General features: G+C 40.3%; 1 long non-coding RNA gene across 1 annotated transcript; it reads left to right on the forward strand.

The window, feature by feature from the left end:
- The first annotated feature begins 338 nt into the window (after window positions 1–338).
- On the forward strand, window positions 339–4,715 carry LOC143689480 (uncharacterized). The gene is made up of 2 exons (XR_013178801.1): window positions 339–3,703; window positions 4,575–4,715. It is a non-coding gene; the product is annotated as an uncharacterized LOC143689480 (long non-coding RNA).
- The last annotated feature ends 1,691 nt before the right edge of the window (window positions 4,716–6,406 follow it).

Genomic DNA, 6,406 nt, shown 5'->3' on the forward strand with positions numbered 1-6,406 from the left:
TTTTGTCCCAATTTTGCTTCAATTTCTTGGACACACCATGTGTATATCTCAGTGGAACTTGTTATTCCCCATAAGAATTTCCCAACAACATGCAAATTGTGAAAAGACACAAGAACCTTTCAAACTAATACTCTGTCAAAATCAGTTTCCATTTGTTGTAGCAAGGGTATTGATGGAAATTATGTTGGACCAGAGCCTCGAAGGTTGCGGAAACTCTAACGCTCTTCGGCATTATGTTTCTAATAATTTACCTATAGTTCATAAGGGTAGAATTGCCAGCCTAAGCTTGCAACAGTGGAAAGAAAGATAATATTATAGAACTCGTTAGAGAGGCCGCTGAGATTTAAGCTCACATCTCTCCTACCTCCAAGGTCCTGCTCTGTTTATTTGATACCATCCATTTGCCAAGCAGCTATTGGAAAACATTTGAGAGATCAGAAGTCTCTATAGGGAGGAAAAAAGAAGATCTCCCACAGGCTAGATATTTTGATTAGGGTGCATAGCCTGCCTTGTGGGACCCAAATGTGAGTACTACAATTGAGAAGACTTACCTGACCACTTCACATGTGCTCTGAACCCCAACATGTCAGGATTTCCAGCTATGCCAGACACATAGATGATGCTTGTATCGCTTTTCTTTTTTTCATCTTTTTGATAGGTATCTTGATCTTCCTTTGTAATTCTTTAAAAAAGATCACATCATGTTTCTTTCCGCTGACTGGGCATTGGAGATAGTGTTAAGAAGTAGACTGCTTTAAGTCAGAATCTAATATAAGTGTTCTGGATCACAAAATGATGTGAATAGTTTCTTGTCTGTAATGCATGTATCGATTATGCTTACTCCTTAACTCATATTACAAGCTGTCCTTTTCCATTAAAACATGATTTGAAAATGCCTTTTACTTGTTGGGTTTGAGGAAAGCTATTTGCAATACCAATGTAGGCCTTGCATGGACTTTAGGATTCGACAGTGCCATGCAGTATGGTTTTTTCCATGGCTACTACTGAACTCCACTTCTCTTACCTCATGTATCTTTCTGAATCAAACCGTTTTCCTCCAAGCAATAAATTCATAGAGATGGCAAATTTGTCATGTCTGATACCAGCAATGACTCAGAAGCTATGAAAACTGAGAGAAAATGGTAGACTCTTTGACGTTTAGTTTGATGGGGCCAAAAAATCTTTTATCGTCTTCTATTTCATTAAATCTTCAGTGTATGTAGACAGACAGAGCTCTCTATATGACACAGTTTCCCCACCCTAGCTTCTAGAACACAGTATGACTTAGAAACCCAACTGCTCCATCTGAGTCCATCTGCAGGGGGATAGACATCTAAAACTTGCACAACACTGTATCACTGCCCAGGCCAGCTTAACATGGCAAGAATCAGTAGAGGTTTGGACCAAATATAGAGGAAGGTCAAACTAACAGAGAAGACTAAGGGGCACCGGTTCTACCCACAAACTTCAGTGAGTCCCTTCAACTGTGACTTTCTCCAGTAAAGGCATCTTCTGAGGTTGAGTTCTGAACAATATACAAAGGCCATTCCTTTGCCAAGAAGCCAGAAGTAAATATTTCCCTAGATACCATTGTGTAAAATCACTCCCACCCGTGCAATGGAATCAATGGCATTATCTTTAGTCGTTCAGAGTAGTTGTGGGGCTTTCGGAAATAGGATAGAAGAGAAGTCCAGCCTCATCTCCTCCCTCACACCACTGATCCACAGCCCTCCTAGCTCCAAGACCCGACTGCCTAGCGACTTCCACAAAAATGCAGGGAGGAAACTTGCCAACCTTCCATAACTTTTTTGATTGTGTGAGAAACAAACACCACACACCGAAGAGCTTTTCTCATCAGTGGGGGGACTTAGTTAACATACTTTTCTCTCTGCTCGGCTACCCTTGTCCACCTTACCCTAATTCCTTTCTTCCTGTCCCTGTACCCCTTAACCTACAAATAAGCCTCACCTTTTTGGGGCCAATTAGGTAAGTTTCATGTGTGCCTTCTAGCCCTTTAAGGTTGTCCTGCTTCTGAAGTAAAACAAATTAATGTACGTACTATTCAACAATTTCCATCACATCGTTAGGTAACAGCAGGCAAACAGTAGGTGACTTCAGAAGATAGAACCAATGTATAAAAACAAACGGGGAGACAAGATAAAGAAAAAAATAGGCATAAACTGTTAATTAAGACACACTGCATTCCTTTTTTTTTCTTTCAAGATTTAGAAATAAGCTGAAGATTCTAATGCACTCCAAAATTTAAGCAACCCTGGCTAGAAGATCACAGATCTTTCAGTTGAGAAGGATCCCTTAAATATTCTCCAGTCAAGTGTGTACTCAGTTCATGGGACTCTCCTACTAGAGCATCGTTGACAAGTGACTGCCCAGATTCTGTGTAAATAATTCTCTTGACAAGAAACTCATTAAATGTGGCAGGCCACTTTATGTTTAGAGAGTTTTAATTGTTTCCACTGCGTTTTATCTGTGGTTTCTAGCCTTTCCCTCAAACTGCCTGGTGTTCAAACTGCAATATGAGTACACCTGGGAATAAGACATTAGGTCTTTTCTAGGACTATTAGGGTTTGGTCAGTTTACGGAAGCCATTTTCCAGATCCTCAGCTGGCAGAAAAATCTCTTTCCCAAAAGTGAGCTGTGGAAAAATCTCTTTCCCAAAAGTGAGCTGTGTTCCCTCAGTTGTGAAAAGTTCCCTCACAACTGCTTCTGCTAACTTTACATGATAGACTTCTTACTCAGCCTGGATCTCAACACTGATGCATTGCTCCAGTGTGCAAAAAACATCTGGATAATAAACAAAAGGAAAGTTTCAATCTGTTGAATGGACAGTCCCATCAACTGTCCATTGGATGGACAGCCAGTTCCATCCATCCATTCATCCATCCATCCATTTATCCATCCACTCATTCATTCATCTGTACAGCTATCATTCATCTACTTATGAATTAAAATTCAGAGGTGAGGTGATTGCCATAAGAATATGGATTAACACATTTCTTTGAATTGGAAAATTAGGTCAGATATTTTCTAACAAAGTAAATGTAATTTGGCTGATTAGTTTGACAATGAAGACTGGCTTTACCAATTGGGTTATATGGTAGACAGTTTCCATCAATTGAATGGAAAAAAAATCTGCACTGCAAGGCTTTGATAAAATAGATTTAATGAACAGAGACAATATGGTATATGCAGTAAGTTACATCATTGAATTTAAGATTAAATTGTTGGGCGCACAAACTAAAAACATACAGTGGTATATAGCTTTTAAAAATTCTTTTTGAGTATACAGAATCAAAAATCTTTAAGGAGCACTTTCGGAAAGAACAGAATGACAGACTCCCTCATTCGTATGACAGTTCTCTGCGTATCTGAAGACAACTCTCTTCTGTCCCCTCACATCACTTATTCACCACTTCAAACCTCGCTGATGACCTCAGTCATTCTTCATGACAGACATTATAGGACATCGCTGAGGCGGCAAAGAATTAGTAGCTAGTACTTCTAACAAGGCTTAACCCCGTGTTTCCCGAGTTTCAGGTCTCCCTCTGACAATCTCCTCACCATGTACTTCAGACTCAGCCACCGGGCTGTCTGACCTCACTGCTCACAGCGCAAGCAGCCAGGAAAAGACTATAGGAATGTCACACCCACTTCTTCTTCCAAGAAGCCAACAAATGCCATGAACGTAAGAAATTCTTACCCTAACCCTGGCTGATCTCGTGTGTTAGGAAGTGCTATGGAAGGTTCAAAACCGAACCTAAAGGTAGAAGATGGCCAGTTGGGAATGTTAACCTTCTTGAGTCCAGAATTCCATGCCAAGCAACAGGAGAAAAGGAAAACAGAATGATTTGGGGGGAATTGCAATTGAAGCAGGTGGCAGAATAGTCCAGAATTCTGTAGATACCATCAATAGGAGAGGAAAAGGATATAGGAGTTTCCTTAATCGCAAGTGAACCTGGCTACAACCCCATGCCTTTTGGCTGCCTGTGATTTCTACCAAGAGCCTGCCTCTCCCAATTTTCCACTGAGCTTTTTTATAGTAATGTAATTATGCCTTGCTCAGATATCAACAGTCAGAGCAGCCTTCCCCAGACCTCCTATCTAAAATACCTGTCCCCTTCACAATCCTAATTCCCCTAATTAATTTTTCTTCACAGCACTTATTACTTTTCGACACATTTAAAAATCTGTCTATTGCCAATTTCCCCTCATTAGAATGTAAGCTCCATGGGAATTGGGTTTTTGTTTGTTTTTTTTCCCCTCTGATAAATAAACAGAGCTTAGAAAAGCACTTTGGCATTTGGCAGCACTCACTAAATATTTGTTGAGTGAGCAGCCCATTTCAAACTACCACATTTCAATTGACCTGAATTATTCTTTCAATATATGTAGCTCCTATATTGTGTGTGAGCAATAATTCTTCAAGCAGTGATGTAAGAGGAAATCCAAACCTCTCTCACTAGCCAACAAAATGAACAATTCTGTCCATTTTCTAAATCAAGGCCTTTCTTTGAAGGATGTGTTATGATTTCTAATATTTTTGTTCTTGTTTCTAGGAACCAGAAATAACAAAGAGCACATTTCAATGAAAGCTCAGAGGATATATAATATCACCTATTCAGTAATTATGTGGATGTATGAATTGTCTATATACATTTTCAGGTCTTCAGAATAAAGTTTACATTTCTTTCAAGATTTCACATTGAAATGTATTCATATTTGGAAAATGTCTGTGTCCCTTTGTAAAATGTTTATATAGTATACCTTTATGTATTTTAATATCTGTTTAAATGGTGTATATAAATATATATCATTTACCAATGTCCTTTATTTTTATGTCAGTCATAAAAACATTAAATTGTTCTTTTACGATGTTCTTTTTAGCTGCAATTTTTTAACTTCTCGATTTGGATACTATTGTCTTTTTCCCTTCATCCTTGAATCTCATGCTATTTCTTTTTCCCTGCCTTAGAGTCATTCCAGATTGAAGCTGGTTGAATACCAAAAACAATAATGATTATTTAAACATCTTTCAGGTCACAAATTTTCCTTTTATGTCTTATAAGAAACCACTCCACAAAGGATAACTCGCTTCCACTAACAGCACCCAAACCTCAGGCAGCAGAACCCAGAAGTCTGTCACGGATGAACTTTCCAGGACTCCATGGCCGGGGGTTCGCCACCCATCCTACCCTAACCCAGACTTCGTCTTCCCTGACCGATTCCCTTCGAGTCCCCATTTCCAGGCTTCCTTCTGTTTTAAAGGACTTTGTGCAAATTGGACATTTTTCTCTTTTTTCTGAAAAGACCAAGTCTTGTCATTTAAAAATGTTGCCAACGAAGAAGAAAAGCAGTGCCTTTACCTTGAAAACTACACTGAAATGAAAAGGGTGCACATGCCAAGGTGAACCCATCCGGGTGGCGCTGCCCTCCGTGCTCTCGGCCTGAGGACGATGCCATTTGAAACGAGCCCCGAGGTTTTATTTTGTTTTGCTTTCAGGCTTGCTTTGGTTTTCTGTGTTTCATTTAATCTGGTAGTTCTTGGGGTCATTTCCAGAGAAGAGATGAGAAAATGTAAAGCAGGTGAAGTTCATGGTCAGGCATTTTTACTGCCTTTTTTCTTATTGGTCCTTTTCTCCCAAGGCCCTCTCGTGGAGGGATGTGCTGACTTGGAAGGGAGTCTACTGAATTAACTCACAACATGGCATCAGTGGCGTTTTAGTGTCCTATTACTGTTGTAAATAGTTACCACAAACTCAGCAGCTGAAAACAATCCACGCTTATTTTCTTACGGTTTTGGAGGTCAGAAAGCCAAACAGTCTCACTGGGCCACAGTTACGGTGTGGGTGGGCTGCTCTCCTGGGGCTCTCTCCCAGGGCAGAGTCCCTTTCCTAGTCTCTCCAGGCTTCTAGCCGCTGCCTGCATTCCTCGGATTGCAGCCCCTGCTGTCTTCAGAGCCAGCAATAGCACGACTTCAACCTCTGCTTCCCTCGCACTGTCGCTCTGCCCCTCTCCCTCCCTCTTTCACTTATACTGCAACGACCTTTGTGTTACACTGGGGTCCACCCAAATAATCCAGGCTAATCTCCCCTTCTCAAGATCCTTAATGTAACATCTGAACACTTTAACATCTGCAAAGCCCCTTTTGCCACGTAAGGTAACACAGTCACAGGTTTATGGGATGCAAACCTATTCTGCTTACCACAAGCCATATCATGTCATTCATTCTCCCACTCTCCTCGGAAAGACAGCAGATACTTGCACTTAAAAAAAAAAAAAGGAGCCTATAAAGTTTATGTCTAAGAATAGAACTCAAAGCATGCCATATCTAGGTGTGAAAGAGGAATTTAAGAGATGATGGGATCTTCCTAGCATGGTTTTATAAATT

The sequence above is a fragment of the Tamandua tetradactyla genome, chromosome 7, assembly GCF_023851605.1.
Source record: "Tamandua tetradactyla isolate mTamTet1 chromosome 7, mTamTet1.pri, whole genome shotgun sequence".
In the NCBI taxonomy this organism is placed as follows: domain Eukaryota; kingdom Metazoa; phylum Chordata; class Mammalia; order Pilosa; family Myrmecophagidae; genus Tamandua; species Tamandua tetradactyla.